A 17164-nucleotide genomic window follows, 5' to 3' on the forward strand; every position below is an offset into this window, starting at 1 on the left:
TGTCTTGTCTACTGAGATTAAAAATTGTGTGCGTCAGGAACTGTCTCTCACTACACTTCAGTACAGCACCTAGTACAGTGCAGCCCCAATCTTGATTGGAGCCTGTAGGTGTTGCTATAATAATAAAAAATTAATAATGTAATACATTAACAATAACTATGTACATAAGATTGCTGTGAGGCTACTTGAGACATAGACCATTAGTTTCTTATTGAATGTTTGTAAAATAAATAATACTTGTTGATTTTGAGAACCTCAACTGAAAAGTGTTATGGAAGTGCAAAGTATTATTCTTATAGCCACTAGAGAATGAATTACTCTCATTACTGTTGACTGTGAAGAAAATGTAAGTTGATAAGCTACTCCCAAACTTCTCTATTCCAACTAAAAGAGTATATCACCTCTGATTAACATGGAAGAAATATTTTCTCCTATTACTTTAGGTTAATCTTATATACTGAATCATTCTTTGTGCTCTTTTGAATCTCGCTGTGCCAGGTTTACCTGTCTAAAATAAACACTTTCATAAACATTCTGAGGCCACTTTTTGTAGCAGTTGTCAAAAGTTATTCCTATGAAGACTAGATTTTAATGGTCTTCCAAATTGGTTTCTAGTTATTCCATTGTGTGTGTGCTTGCTCTCTCTTTAAATCAACCAATCAATCCCTATACTATGCAGCAGCTTGAAAGAATTAATCTAGGAGGAGAGAAAGTTGCCAATTGGCCTTTCAGATCTGAATGACTAAGAGCCAACTGGCACATTCTTGATTATTCACACTGAGATAGGAAACAAGCTTCTTGCTGATAATACTTCTGCTAATTGCTGTCTGGCATAATCTGTAAATCCTGGGAGGGTGTGTGTGTAGGGGGAGGTATGTGGACAAAGTGCTAGTTGGCCTTTTGGATTGAGTGACTGGAGACCATCTGGCTACAGGTTGGTTATTCACATTGGAATTTTCAATCACCTGGTATTCCATTCAGTGGCTTTCATTCATTCTGGTAACTTGCTGTTGCTCTGTCTCATATGCAAGCTCCCATTAGTGGGATCTTGTACTGGTAGGGACAGATACTACAATGCCATACTTCTGATGTCACTTCCCCCATAAGAGTTTTGCTAGCTCACATCATTAAATTATTTTCTTTCTCCAGTACGTGCTGATTCTAGGCAGCTATTAAATTTTAGTCTTAATATAAATTAAATTGTTTCTTTTTAAAGCTTTTTTCCTTTCAATTTGTTGATTAATGAGGCCCAATTCTCTTTCTGCTGTCTTTTTTCTTCTTTGCATGGTATGAGTCATGGTCAAGAGAAGTTACTTGTATCCTGCAAGGTGAGGAACAGGCCTCTGACTTCCACTTAACAAGAATTTTGAGGAGAGGTAGATCTAGCTAGCATGTTTCCTAGATAGCAATTCTTGTTTCTTTCCTTTATTTGAAATACTCTGAAGTCTTTTCGCTGGACATCAGTTCCTGCTGGTTCTTCCTCGGGGTGGCCCACCATAGGGTTACCAACTGTCTAATCACACAAATCCAAACACCCTTGCACAACCCCCTGCCCTTCCCCCACCCCACCCCTTCTCCAAGGCCCCACACTGCTCACTCCATCCCCTCACCCTCCATCGCTCGCTCTCCCCCACACTCACTTTCACCAGGCTGTCCCAGGGAGTGGGGGTGCAGGCTCTGGGCTGAGGCTGAGGGATTCGATGTGTGGGAGGGGGCTCCAGGCTGACCCTCAGGCAGAGGGTTGGGGTGCAGGAGGGGCGATAGGTGCAAACTCTGGGAGGGAGTCTAGGTATGGGTGGGGACTCTGCGCTGTGGTAGGAGATTGGGTGCAGGAGGGGGCATGGGGTTCAGGCTCTGCAGGGGGTTTGAGTGCGGGAGGGGGCTCAAGGCTGGGGCAGGGTGCTTAGGGCTGGGGCAGAGGGTTGGGGTGCAGGAGAGGGTTTGGGATGTGGGCTCTGGGAGGGGGTTAGGGTGCAGGAGGAGGCTTCAAGCTGGGGTAGGGAGTTGGGATGCAGGAGGGGGTGCAGGTGCAGGCTTTGGCCGGGTGCTTACCTCAGGTAGCTCCCAGTTGGTAGTGCAGCAGAACTAAAGTAGGCTCCCTGCGTGGCCTGTCCCAGCGCTGCTCCCAGAAGTGGCTGGCTGTCCCTGCAGCCCTGGGGAGGAGGAGCAGGGAGCTCCATGTGCTGCCCCCACCCCGAGTGCCACCCCCACAGCTCCCATTGGCTGCAGGTCCTGGCTGATGTGAGCTGCAGAATTGGCGCTTGGGGCGGTGGCATAGTGCAGAGCTCCCTGGCCACTGCCAGGGCCCATGGAGACATGCCAGCCACTTCCGGGAATGGTGCGGAGCCAGGGTAGGCAGGGAGCCTGCCTCAAACCACTGCACCACCGGACATTTAGCACCTAAAATCTCGCGGTTTGGCTTCAGGGAGATCAAGTCCATTTCCCGAAGACTCACAGTGAAACCAGGAGGGTTGGCAACCTAGCTCATCATGAGATTGGATCCGTTACAAATTTTCCCCTTGCACCATGCATTTGCTAGTCTCACTCTCAGGTGTCCCATTCATCTAGCAGGTGGATCCTGCTCCTCAGACGAGTGATTATGAGAACTCAGTAGTCAAGTGATCTTCGATAACATAATCAGCATGTAAAGGCCTGCACTCTCAAATATCCTTTTTGAAAAACCCATAGCCTTATGCTCCATGGAATCTTTGGAGTCTCTGTCCCTTATGAAGGGATATGGTGATTAGCTAATTGATGTGGGGGTTTTTAGTGCTTTGAAACTGAAATGATTTTAAGTAGGACAAGTACTTTGTTTATCAGCTGAGTATATCAGAGTTTTATCAAGTAAGTATGAAACAGCTGCAAGATATTTATTATAGGAAGTGTCCATTAAGAACTGTTTGATTTATTTTTTTAACCTAAAATGGCAGAGGTGTTATGGACAAGGGAAGTCCAGTCCAGATGCTCTAGGGACAGTCTGGATACCCACCACAATAAAGTGGTAGGACTTTCATGTTCAAATTGTTGAAATCACTAACAGCCCTCCCTAATTCAGAAAGTTGCATTTCAAATCCACCTAATAGCTTCCCAGTGAATATAAGTGGGTCATAAATGTCTGCAGAGTCTCATAAATAGGCATAGCTGTGAGACAGAGGAAAAGATATTCTTCACATCATAAAGTTGCTAAGGAGTATAGAACACACAGATGAGAGTGTCGAGGGCCAGACATAGATGGCAAAACATGTTGTCATCTGTATGGGCTAATTTGCTTGGAGTCCTGTAAAACTGAGATCCATTGCTACTGAGAGGGTCCTAAACTTCTGGGCTGAATGCCTTTCTCTTATCAATGACATTCTAAATAAGTTAACTCTAGAACAGGTAATCATGATGTAGTTAGTTCCAGATTGATTGAAGAGACTCTAGTGTTTGCATTTATTCCATTTCACTTACCTCAGAGGATACTTCAAAACCTTGGAGCCATAGGTGTCAGATCTTGTCTCTTGGTGCTGGATTGGGTTAGACAAAGGCTATAGTTGTCAGATTCCTGATGCTTCAGGCTTCTGTTCAGATCAGTGTGAAGTAGAGTCTAGGTCAGTGGTCAGGCAGGCAATTGCCTGTTTCCTCTGGGCAGTTGTCAAGATTAACCTCAAGGTGCACTCTCCTGGGTCCCTTGAGAGCTGAATATTTTACAATAGTGTTTTGGAAACTCCATTCTAGCATTGCAGTTCTGAGCTGCATCTTTCCTTAAAACCAGTTTTCACACTAAGAAGGGTTGGAGGACTTTCTTTTTCCATAAGAATACAGTGGTTATTTTATTAACTTACTAATTACCAGAGAGTGACTTCTCATTTTTATTTGAATCAAGAATCAACTTTGCTCATTTTTTGTTGTAACCCTGTTAACAGGAAAGAGAAAAAGCTGCCTAATATGGACATTGTCAGAGTTGTTAGAATGGATCCCAAGTGATTTCTGGATAGCACAAAGTCAGATCATTTCTTTGTTTTGTTTGAGGGGGTTACCAAAAGGGAATGACAGCCTTCAAGGGAACTATTTCCCACTGACTGAAAGAGTTCATTAAGCAAGCATGTTTAGTGAAGGATAAAGAGCTACCAATGGGAATGAAGGCACAGTCCATCAGAGCAATCTCAATATTGTAAGCAGAGAGGGCAGACGTCTGTTGTTTAGAATTCTGTAAGGGGGCCACGTGGTCCTTTCTGAGCACATTTACTCAATGTTAGAGATGGGATGTTCCTCATGCTCTGATGCATTTGGTAGAAAAATGCTGCATGCTGCCATCTCTAGGTAGTCCTATTTATCAAGTGAAGGAGTACTGCTCCTGAACCCTGTGTGTCTGGGCTTGTGTAGGAGCTGTTTGAGAAGGGCAAGCTGACATCATTCAGTTTCCCCAGTCTACGTTGTGTGGAAAGTTTTTGGAAAGTTTTAAAAGGTATTACTTTTTCCTTAAACTTCAGAGGATTGCTTCTGTTGCTGTTGACTGAAAATATGACTACAAAGAATACTTTTCAGTGGTTTTATATTTGTCACCATGGCAGGAATAGATTTTATTGATGATTACATCATTCGTTTTTTTTTTCCTTTCTGATATTTGTCATGTCCTTATAAGTGCACAGCTTTATTAGGATCAGTTCTCCTCTCACTAAGCATGTGTAACTTTTTAATGGTAATGGGTATTCAACACACATCCAGAAGAGGAGCTAATACTCCAATAAAGGATACAAAACAATAATATTGTTTTGAGTTTTCAGGTATATTCATAAATTTACAGGAAGACTTACTTGTGTCACTCCCACCTTCAAATACGGCTTTTGGAGGGGGGAAAAAAAGAAAGAAAGGGAAGTATACGATAAGAGAATGTGCAAAATTTAATGAAACTTATGAATTTGTCCCAGGGCAATTCTGACATGGTGAATGTTTATCTGAGAGTCCATTTCTGCTAGGCTGAGAAATATTGCATGCAACCAGGCTAGGGAGGCTTTGTTGATCTCACAGGCTGTTGCTAAGAAAAAACAAAAACAAAAACAAAAGAAAACCACTTCCTATGGGACTTAATACTCCACTGGGGACATGCTTCCACTGAACCTTATGCCCTACCTTGTTCATCTGGAGTCTCCACAATCCCTGATGGGGTTTGAGATAGTGGTTTGCCTGGAATGAAGTTGTACTACAACTCCCAGGAGTCACTGGAGTCTGAATGAATGTTATTTTTAAACTAGAGGTGGAAAAACTACTTTTGCTGCCTGAAATTCAAAAGGAAACCATGAATTCCTGTTTCTTCCTCACTTTCATTAACAGTTTTTTACAGCTGTATTTGAGTGTATGTCATGTATTTGCTACTTAAATGTAATTTGAACCTCTCAGATTGTTAAGGATAAAGACAGCAGGCCCATTCCTTTCCCTCCCATGCTTTGCAGCATGTTCAGTGGGCACATTATCCACTTTGTCCCTGAGAGATTGTTGACCCTGTCAGGAATCTCTTTCTCTCCTCATTACAATCCAGAGCTATAGGCTGTGTGGGGAAATGGTTGGTTTGGGAGAGATGGGCTGCCTGTTGGTATTGTACTGAATGTTTGCGAGGTGGATGTTAGGAAATTTTCAGGGAAATGTTTTTTCATTAAAAAAAACAACGTGTTTGTGGAAACAAATAGTTTTCATGAAAACTTTGGGGAAGATCTCTCACCTCAAGGATGGAATTTTGAGAGAGACACCCAGAATTGCCAGTAACCCAGGGCAGGGACATGACCCAAGTCTTCCACTTGCCAGGGGAGTGCTCTTCCTGCTGGGCTAGAGAGAGAGTGTTTCTTTTCCTCCCCTCCCTCTGAATCTATATAATTAAAACAATGGGGAGGTAATTCTTACAGGAATGATATTTTCAACTCTTTGAAAATCTAAACTAGCTTAATACGACTTCGGTATACAATACTATGTTATTTTAAAATAAGTTAAAATCCATTAGCAACTGTTTGACCCTTAAACTGTCCCCATTTCTTCCATCCACATGAATATTTTAAAGGAATAATGTGGCAGCTTAAATAGTTACAACTTTTTTTTTTTGAATCAGCCAACAATCCCTGATTCAGCCATAAACGCATATCTACAACAAAGAGAATTTCAGGGGAGGAACTACTTTAAGATAGGATTTTTAATAATGTTGGGGCGTTTCTTAACAGCATTATTTAAAAGCTTTTTTTGGAACTGCTCACCTGCACCTTTGTTCCTTCTGTGCCAGGAAATGTTGTTTCATATTTAATACTAGACTTTAAATGTTTCATATGTTTATGACATGAAATACATGTACAATATAGTCAAGGCCCTTTGAATTCTGCTGCACTCAAGAGGAAGCTGCGCCCATTTAGCTCCACACAGCAATCTGAAAGTTTGCATGGTGAGAAAAACTTCCGCCCGTGTGCTGTATACATTGAAGAAAATACATTTGAAACTAAACTTTTCAGTTTGAATTTGCATTTTTTTTAACTTTGAAATGGAGCTAGGTACAGCAGGAGAAATGCCACTTTCCCCATATTGACCCTTAATAAAGAGGCCACTGCTGGGGTGAATAATAAATCATGGGTGCTAAGGATTTCTTGCCTTTTCTAAGACTGACAAAAGTAGCAATAGTGTGATACCAGTTTGCTAGGAACTGGACTGACACCATCTGGTCTTTTCATGGGGATCTATGATGATGGGCTTTTTTAGCCTAATACCATGGATTGCCTTAATTTTCAGCAAAGATAGCTAGCTGTCAATATCAAGCTCAGTCATACATACTTTAATTACAATCAATTGTCAATATATTGTGTCATGTGCCACATACACATCCTGAGAAATAGATCTTCTAATATGAACATTTGGAATACTTGACTGACTGACTTGGGTGCAGAATTACTGAACAATTTCTGTGGCAAGAGTAAGATAATTCTATGGCCAATCTGAGTAAATTCTGCAGAAGTAATATGGTGTCATTGCCTCCTGTCCTTTATCCACAGAATCTACTACTGACTGAAAAATTCCAGGCACCCAAGCTTTTCATAATCCCATGGTCACAGACTCAATCTGGGATTCAGCTCCTAAAGGTAATATGGTAATACCTTTGTTCATTTCATGGTTTACTGTTATATGCATGATAACAAAGCAATGTTGCTTTTATACTTGTCTGTTCCAGGTGATAGAGTGGGGAGAGAATTCTTCAGCGGATATATATTTTTATTTCAGAGATATAAAATTGAAAAATGTAAATCATGTTAGTGTGTCTTTTATAAAATATTCACATGTGGAACTGCAACTTGCTTTTCTCATGAGTATTGTTGCTTTTTTGGTTTGGGTTTTCAGGTGACACAAAATTGCCTTTCCTCACTTTTCTTTTTTTAACCTTGCCATAACTTTTGATATTCTAATATTAACATAGTGATCATCCACTTCACATATATAGGTTGGTAAGTGTCAGAGATGCCCCAGAATGCATTGCCCAGTTCTGATCCAAGTCAAACCCAGAATATCACAAGATTTCATGACCGCATTTGGGCATGCAGAAACTGCTTGATCTTTTTGTACACTGGAGTGGATTTCAGTGAAGGCATAAGTTTTGTTGGGAGTCAAGGAATAGAAAATGGGGCAAATAGATTTCTTTGATTTTTAAAATGAATTGGTTTACACTGATCCTTAGTTAGTCTGAAACTCTTTGTCTGTTCCTGTTCATAAGATGCTGCTGCAATGTTTAGCTCTGTCATTATTTACACTTTGAATTCAAGGTCCTCACCTTGCTGCAGGATAGTGTCTTTTAAGTATCTGTAAAGCATTGTTATGCACATGCAGCCCAAATAACACTAACTGCCCTCCCAAGTTTCAAGGCACTGTATGGTATAACATGAGAAAGATGCTGATTTGAGGTGCATCCTGTTTTCCACACTTCGTTTTATTTTCATGTTTACTCTAGTTTTATAATATAAACATTTTTGTGCACTCTCTAGTTAATTTTGTTGCACCAAACACATGCCCATATAATTACCCCTGTGTTTAATTCAAATTTAATGTTACATGTTATTTTAATCACGCTCCAAGTTGCCTTTAATGGTTAGGAGAAAAATTAACTATATTTCTGAGACATAAAGTACTCAGACTACAAAGACATATTGTGTCCCCAGCAATAGTAGAGATGATTTAATTTATTACCAAATTAAAGTTGTCTAAATGGTTTTGGAATGGGTCCCAGCATTAATTAACAGAAAGAAAAGTCAGGAGGTTAAAAATGAAACATGAATTTTATTGGGATTTTTATCTCTCTTGTCAAGTCATACATTGGGTGAGGTCCCAGAAGACTGGAGAAGGTCAAACAGAATACCTATCTTTAAAAAAGGGGAACAAAGAGAACCTAGGGAATTATAGACCAGTCAGTCTAACTTTGATATCTGGAAAGATACTGGAACAAATTATTAAACAATCAGCTTGTAAGCACCTGGAGGATAAGAGGGAGCCAGCATGGATTTGTAAGAACAAATCATGCTAAACCAGCCTTATTTCCTTCTTTGAGAGGGTTACTGGCCTAATGGATGGGGAATAGAGCAGTACATATATTTCTTGATTTTAATAATGCTTTTGACACAGTCCCACATGTCATTCTCATAAGCAGAGTAGGGAAATGGGGTCTAGTTTAAATTACTATAAGATAGGTGCAACACTGGTTTAAAGACAATATTCAGAGTGGTTATCAATTGTTTTATATGAAACTGGGAGAGTGTATCTAGTGGGGACCTTCAGAGATCAGTCTTGTGTCCAATACTATTCAGTATTTTCATTAATAACTTGGATAATGAAGGGGAGAGTGTGCTTATACAATTTGCTGATGATACCAAGATGGGAGGGGCGCAGGCACTTTGGAGGATAGGATTAGAATTAAAAACAACCTTGACAAGTTGGAGAATTGATCTGAATTTAACAAGATGAAATTCAACAAATTCAAGTGAAAAGTACTACACTTAGGAAGGAAAAATCAAATGCACAGCTACAAAATGGGGAATAACTGGCTCAGTAGTAGTACTGCTGAAAAGGACCTGGGGGCTATAGTGAAATCACAAATTGGATATGTGTCATCAAGGTGGTGCAGCTGCGAAAAAGGATAATATAATTCTAGGGCATATTAGCAGACATGAGAGTAATTGCCCCTCTCTGCTCAGCACTGGAATACTCTGTCCGGTTCTGGACACCAGACTTTAGGAAAGACGTGAAGAAATTGGAGGGACCTGATAACAGTCTTCAAATATGTTAAGACCTGTTATAAATAGGACTGTGATCAATTGTTCTCCATGTCCACTGAGGGCAGGACAAGGAGTAACGGGTTTAATCTGCAGCAAGGGAGATTTAAGTTAGGTATTAGGAAACACTTTCTAACTGTAAGAGTCTTTAAGCTCTGGGATAGGCTTACAAGAAGATTTGGAATCCTCGTCATTGGAGGTTTTTAAAAACATGTTGTGTAACTCACACACCTGTGGGGAATGATGGTGGAGGAGGAGGAGGAGATAATTAATGAGTCTGCTCTATAGCCTTAGCTAACATGCATATGGCTTTTAGCTCAAGCAGTAGAGGCTCATGCACCAAGGCCCCAGGTTCGATCCTGCTCACCATCAACCAGGGTCTGTCAGTGTTAAAGTTGGACAAACACCTGTCAGGGATAGTCTAAGTTAACTTGGTCCTACAGCACAAGGGGCTGGACTTGATGACTTCTAAAGGACCCTTCCAGCCCTATGTATCTATGATCTTAAGTTATATATATGCATCTTGTAGACTTAAATTAAGATTCTTAAATTACTCATTATATTCTACATATGAATTTCTCAAAACAACCAGATTTGCTGAAAATAGTTCACAAATATTAACTGAACCAGATCTTGGAAAGGTGCCAGTATGGCAGCCCTAGAAATATGAAGTACTGCAAAGACAGTGATAGTACAAGATTCCCATATTGTGTATTAAATTAGAATTTGATTGGTCCACTCTACAGATGAAAAAAATAGTTCAATCTTTACACCTCTACAATTTTTGACATTATTGTGGTGGTTTCTGCTATGTCAACTTTTGAACCAAATTTTTTAAACCTTGTGTGTTGAAAGCTATGGTCCAAACCTTATTTTGGCTTCCAAATAAATGATCTGGGATTCAGAAGTTTTGGGGACACAAAGTTCTAGCTAAAGTTAGTGGCAGTTGTACATACTAAATGCCTCTAAAGTTCTGATTAAAAGACCAAATTTTCAACAGTACTCTGATTTATTTATGTGCAAAATTCACATTACATACAAAAGGGGATTTACACATGCGAAAGTGCAAAATATGGTGCTCTCTCTTACATTGGAGGCCTCCTTGAAATTTGGATCTAAATAGATATCTCATTTATAGGACAAAATTGGACAATCAACTATCTGTGCCATTTGTAAGTATTTTATGGCATGTGACAAACAGCCAAGAAGGAACATGGGGATTTATTTTTGTCACTAAAATCAGTCTGTGTGTATTAAATCATTTTTATTCACCCATCAACTTGAGGAACACAAAAGTGATAGAAATGTGCTACTAGTAAATGAAAGCATTTCTTTAGAGGAAATTATTTTGGAAAAAAAAATACAACCTTGCTAGTGGAACATGTAAAACTAGTTCTGCTTTTTTTTGTAATGTTTTCAGTTTCCTGCATGTGATTCCATTGTTATGTCACTTCTGTCACTGTGCTCCTGTGCAATGTGGTTCACTGATGCTCTCTCTCTGTATTTCATTGTTTGTTGTATGGAATTTATTTCACTGTTCATGCTTCTGTCTTCTTTTCTAGCAGTGTATGTTTTCTTTCAAGTGATTCCTTTCCTTGTATTATATGGATTTACAAGTCTTCCTGCTTTAAGCTATGTAGGCTACACGTTGGCTTCATATTGACATCGTTTTTTCCTCTGTCAACTTTCTCTTCACTCTGCCTGAGAAATATGGGAGAGCACAATTTATATTTGAATGTGTAAATTAATGCATTCCAGAAACAGACTGCTTTCTAAATTCTTAGGAAATATGCAAACTGTGCAGTAGTTTTTCCATAAGATTTATTTTATATTCTCTAATAGCACACATTAGGACTTTTGTGACATGTGCAACCATTGAATGGCTGTCTAACGTTTATGGGACCTAACCAAAGGAGGGGGAGGGGGGGAAGCAACCTGGTAGGCAGCCCACAGATGCTCAAATGGCCTCTTTGGATTTTTAATATGGTGAACCCGCCTGCATGCTTCTGGATCCACAGCTAAAGTCCTAGTTTATAAAGGCTACATTAAACCTTCCTTGTTAACATATCTGCTGCCATTAGTACAGAGTTCCTTTTCCTAGACTGTTTGCCAAAGCAGCAGACAGAGAATGACATCAGGCCACTCCACGGTGTCTCTGAATATTGGGCACCTCTGTAGTATTATATTTGTCAGCAGTCTCATCCAGATAGTCACTATTTTCGCTCTTCAGAAAAGGTTGTAAAGTAAACCAAATAAATACAATGGACCTGTCTCTCCTCTCACGGAACAGTGGGATAAATCAGAAACAGCTGAACACAAAGGAGCTGCTTTAGTAAAATTCATGTAAGTGAGAAGAGAAACCTTGATTGAGTTAAAATCTCACTAAGGTTGATAGGTATGAATTTGCCTCATAACATAACTGTAAGAATAATCTCCCAGTGGAGACACAAGATGTATGTTAATCATTGAATATTGTTTTGGGAAGGGGTGTGTGTGTGTATGTGTGTGAGAAGGCATAACAGACAAAAGTCTAGGAGAGACAGAAGGAGAGAGAGAAAGCCTCAAGGAAACACTAAATGCCTGGTGGCTAATGTTGGGAGAAGTCTGGGGAGAGGTTTTTGACCCAGGGGTTCAAGCTGAAAAGAATGCTGCTTGTGCTGTGTGCAAAAGAAGGTGTTTCCTGCTGTTCAATTATTTCTGCCTTCAGAGGCATGGGTCTTTGTACGTCCTTTGTAAATAAACAAAACTGCATCAGCAAAATAACAAACTATCACTATTTTCTCCTCCTAACTGCAGCAACCTACAAAGACCCTGCATTTTTGGCTAGACACTTGGGTCAGAAGTGGCAACACTATTCTAAAAAGTTTAAATTTGTTAATCAATGATATTTTACTATGCATTTTAGTTTTATGCTACAATTACCTGTTGTGTTTTAATTTGCCTGCACAATGAGGGCTTGATATTTAAGGGCCAGAGTCTCAGCTGGTGGTAACAGTGAGAGTTTCATAGAGGTCAATGACATTATACCAATTTACAGCATCTATCTAGCACAAAACACCAGCTACATTGCTCTGTATAAGCAGCAAAGAGTCCTGTGGCACCTTATAGACTAACAGACGTTTTGGAGCATGAGCTTTCGTGGGTTAATACCCACTTTGTCAGATGCATGTAGTGGAAATTTCCAGCGGCAGGTATATATATGCAGGCAAGCTAGAGATAATGAGGTAGTTCACTCAGGGAGGATGAGGCCCTGTTCTAGCAGTTGAGGTGTGAAAACCAAGGGAGGAGAAACTGGTTCTGTAATTGGCAAGCCATTCACAGTCTTTGTTTAATCCTGAGCTGACGGTGTCAAATTTGCAGATGAACTGAAGCTCAGCAGTTTCTCTTTGAAGCTTGGTCCTGAAGTTTTTTTTGCTGTAAGCTGTCTAAACTCCTACCTGCCTCATGGGGCCACAACCGTGGTACCCCCAACCCAGCAATATCGTCAATCTATCCAACTACAGACTCAGCCCAGAAGAAAAGTCTGTCCTATCTCAGGGACTCTCTGTCTGCCCTGTCACCCCCACCAACATGATACAGTTCTGCGGCGATCCGGAAGCCTACTTCCGCCATCTCCGACTCAAAGAATACTTTCAGGACAGCACTGAACAGCGCACTGATACACAGGTACCCTCCCACCAACAGCACAAGAAGAAAAACTCCACATGGACTCCTCCTGAGGGCCGAAATGACAGTCTGGACCTCTACATTGAATGCTTCCGCCGACGTGCACAGGCAGAAATTGTGGAAAAACAACATCGCTTGCCTCATAACCTAAGTCGTGCAGAACGCAATGCCATCCACAACCTCAGAAACCACCCAGACAGTATCATCAAAGAGGCTGATAAAAGAGGTGCTGTTGTCATCATGAACAGGTCAGACTACCAAAAGAAGGCTGCCAGATAACTCTCCAACACCAAATTCTACAGGTCACTTCCCTCAGATCCCACTGAGGAATACACTAAGAAACTGCAACATCTACTCAGGACACTCCGTACACTAACACCGGAACAAATCAACATACCGTTAGAGCCCCAACCAGGGTTATTCTATCTACTACCCAAGATCCACAAACCCAGAAATCCTGGACGCCCCATCATCTCGGGCATTGGCACTCTCACTGAAGGACTGTCTGGATATGTGGACTCTCTACTCAGACCCTATGCCACCAGCACTCCCAGCTATCACCGTGACACCACTGATTTCCTGAGGAAACTACAATGCATTGGTGATGTCATAAACAGATAAGTAAGAGTTAATAGAACAGAAGTGCTTCATATCTCTTTGCCTGAAAAGGGTTAACAAGAACAGTGAGCCTGGCTGTCACCTGACCAGAGGACCAATCAGAGGACAGGATACTTTCAAATCTTGAGGGAGGGAAGTTTTTGTGCTGTGCTGTTAGTTTTGGTTGTTGTTCACTCTGGGGGCTGAAGGATTCAGACGTGTAACCAGGTTTCTCTCCAATCTCTCCGATACAGGCTCTTATAAGTTCAGAATAGTGAGTACTAGATAGCTAAAGCGAGTTAGGCTTATGTTTGTTTTCTTTATTTGCAATTGTGTACTTGGCTGAAAGGAGTTCAAATGTGTATTTGGCTGGGAGGAGTTCAAATTGGTATTTTGCTGAAAAGATTTTAATTTGTACTTGTATACTTAGGCTGGGAGGGTTTTCCCAGTGTCTATAGCTGAAAGACCCTGTACCTATTCCATTGTTTTAAATTTACAAAGATAATTTTTACTGTTTTTTCTTTCTTTAATTAAAAGCTTTTCTTGTTTAAGAACCTAATTGTTTTTTTATTCTGGTGAAACCCCAGGGGACTGGGTCTGGATTCACCAGGAAATTGGTGGGGAGAAAGGAGGGAAGAGGAAGAGAGAGGCTGATTTCTCTCTGTGCCAGGATTACTTTCTCTCAGGAAGAGTCTGGGAGGGGGAAAGAGAAGGAGGGAGGAAGGTGAATTGTCCTCTCTGTTTTGTGATTCAAGGAGTCTGAATCACACAGTGATCTTCCAGGGTAACCCAGGGAGGGGAAGCTTGGGAGAGGCAACGGTGAGGGAAAGGGTTTACTTTCCTTGTGTTAAGATCCAGAGGGTCTAGGTCTTGGGGGTCCCCAGGCAAGGTTTTGTGGGGACCAGAGTGTACCAGGCACTGGAATTCCTGGTTGGTGGCAGCGCTACAAGTTCTAAGCTGGTAATTGAACTTAGAGCAATTCATGCTGGTACCCCATCTTTTGGACGCTAAGGTTCAGAGTGGGGAATTGTACCATGACAGGTGACCTTCCAGAAAACACCATCCTAGCTACCATGGATGTAGAGGCTCTCTACACGAACATCCCACACACAGATGGAATACAAGCTGTCATGAACACTATCCCTGATGATGCTACATCACAACTGGCTGCTGAGCTCTGTGCCTTTATCCTCACACACAACTATTTCAAATTTGATGACAATATATATCTCCAGATCAGTGGCACCACTATGGGCACCCGCATGGCCCCACAATATGCCAATATTTTTATGGCTGACCTGGAACAACGCTTCCTCAGCTCTCGTCCACTCATACTCCTTCTCTACCTACGCCACATTGATGACATCTTCATCATCTGGACCCATGGGAAGGAGTCTCCGGAAAAATTCCACCACGATTTGAACAGGTTCCACCCCACCATCAACCTCAGCCTGGACCAATCTACATGGGAGGTCCACTTCCTAGACACCACGGTGCAAATAAGTGATGGTCACATTACCACCACCCTATACCGAAAACCTACCGACTGCTATGCCTACCTTCATGCCTCCAGCTTCCATCCCGGGCACATCACATGATCCATTGTCTACAGCCAAGCACTGAGGTACAACCGCATCTGCTCTAACCCCTCAGACGGAGACCAACACCTACAAAATCTCCACCAAGCATTCTCAAAACTACAATACCACATGCGGAAATAAGGAAACAGATCAACAGAGCCAGACGTGTACCCAGAAGCCTCCTACTGCAAGACAAACCCAAGAAAGAAACCAACAAGACTCTACCGGCCGTCACATACAGTCCCCAGCTAAAACCTCTCCAACGCATCATCAGGGACCTACAACCCATCCTGGACAATGATCCCACACTTTCACAGGCCTTGGGTGGCAGGCCAGTCCTCGCCCACAGGCAACCTGCCAACCTGAAACATATTCTCACCAGTATCTGCACACCGCTCCATAGTAACTCTAGCTCAGGAACCAATCCATGCAACAAACCTCGATTCCAACTCTGCCCACATATCTACACCAGCTACACCATCACAGGACCTAACCAGATCAGCCACACCATCACGAGTTCATTCACCTGCATGTCCACCAATGTAATATATGCCATCATATGCCAGCAATGCCCCTCTACTATGTACATCGGCCAAACTGGACAGTCGCTACGGAAAAGGATAAACGGACACAAATCAGATATTAGGAATGGCAATATACAAAAACCTGTAGGAGAACACTTCAACCTCCCTGGCCACACTATAGCAGACCTTAAGGTGGCCATCCTGCAGCAAAAAAACTTCAGGACCAGACTTCAAAGAGAAACAGCTGAGCTTCAGTTCATCTGCAAATTTGGCACCATCAGCTCAGGATTAAACAAAGACTGTGAATGGCTTGCCAATTACAGAACCAGTTTCTCCTCCCTTGGTTTTCACACCTCAACTGCTAGAACAGGGCCTCATCCTCCCTGATTGAACTACCTCATTATCTCTAGCTTGCCTGCATATATATACCTGCCGCTGGAAATTTCCACTACATGCATCTGACAAAGTGGGTATTCACCCATGAAAGCTCATGCTCCAAAACGTCTGTTAGTCTGTAAGGTGCCACAGGACCCTTTGCTGCTTTTACAGATCCAGACTAACATGGCTACCCCTCTGATAATTGCTCTGTATGTTTTTTGTCCCTGAAAAATGAAAATTTAGCTAACACAACTAATAGCTATTAAATAATAATACTGCTTTTTTCCTCCCAGAGATAGCATAAAATTTTGACAAATTACAGATTTACAGTATAGAACACTTGCATTGCCACTGAGAAATAGGGTCATCTATACTGCATTTTTTCCAAATCATATTATGGTAGTGAAGGAAACTGTTTATTCTTTAGAACATTTTTCCTGTGTTGTTTTTTAAAAACAAACAAACAAACAAAAAAAGCTTACCACTCTTTTTAACATTGAAAATATAGCAAAATTTGAACAGTAGAAAACACAAATATGTTACCCTATTTGTACACATTTATTTCAGAAGCAAGAGTGGCCTTTTGCACTTGTTCACTCTGAGACATTTGGCTATGTGGTATCATTGCTTACCAGTGTCATAGAAAACATTAGACATGATTAGCTGCAGGTATTCATGCCAGATGATATCCAAGTAAAGTCCTTTTTGTATTTCATCTTATAATTGTATTTGCAAGTTAATGTTTGAAGTGTCAGTCTTTGTAAAATTAGCTCATCTTGTTATGATTTAGAGCTTTGATGTGAGTGAAAGGCTTCAATTGCAATGCATAGTCACATCTGAGAGTAAACTGCATAGACAAAGAGACTTACAAGACTAGTAAATCAAATACTCCGAACTGTCTATGTGGATTATGAGGTATTATTTGCATAACTTTGAAGTATTTATACTGATGAAATTACAATAATTAAAATCATTGCTGTGTCAATTGCTAGATGCCACAAGGCATAGCAATTACTAGCATGCAAATCAGACTTTGTGTAAGCATTTTAAAGAATAATTACCTTATTTGATTCAGATGTGCCTGAAAGGCTTTAAGAATCATTTGAGCTATTTTGCCTTCAACAGTTTTTAGGTCTGAAGATAATATTGTTGC

At 41.1% G+C, this 17164-nt stretch overlaps 1 protein-coding gene and 1 long non-coding RNA gene across 2 annotated transcripts in view; one reads left to right on the forward strand and one right to left on the reverse strand.

Annotated features, from left to right (window-relative positions):
- The window catches only part of LOC127045199 (uncharacterized), a 226611-nt gene that overhangs the window by 144462 nt on the left and 64985 nt on the right, over nucleotides 1–17164 (reverse strand). The gene's annotated exons all lie outside the window — the stretch shown is intronic.
- Nucleotides 7006–17164, forward strand: part of LOC127045461 (uncharacterized) — a 159248-nt gene continuing 149089 nt past the window's right edge. The window contains exon 1 of the long non-coding RNA XR_007772735.1: nucleotides 7006–7091. This is a non-coding gene — a long non-coding RNA (uncharacterized LOC127045461). The remainder of the gene's footprint in view (nucleotides 7092–17164) is intronic.

Source organism: Gopherus flavomarginatus, chromosome 2 (genome assembly GCF_025201925.1).
Source record: "Gopherus flavomarginatus isolate rGopFla2 chromosome 2, rGopFla2.mat.asm, whole genome shotgun sequence".
Taxonomy (NCBI): Eukaryota; Metazoa; Chordata; order Testudines; family Testudinidae; genus Gopherus; species Gopherus flavomarginatus.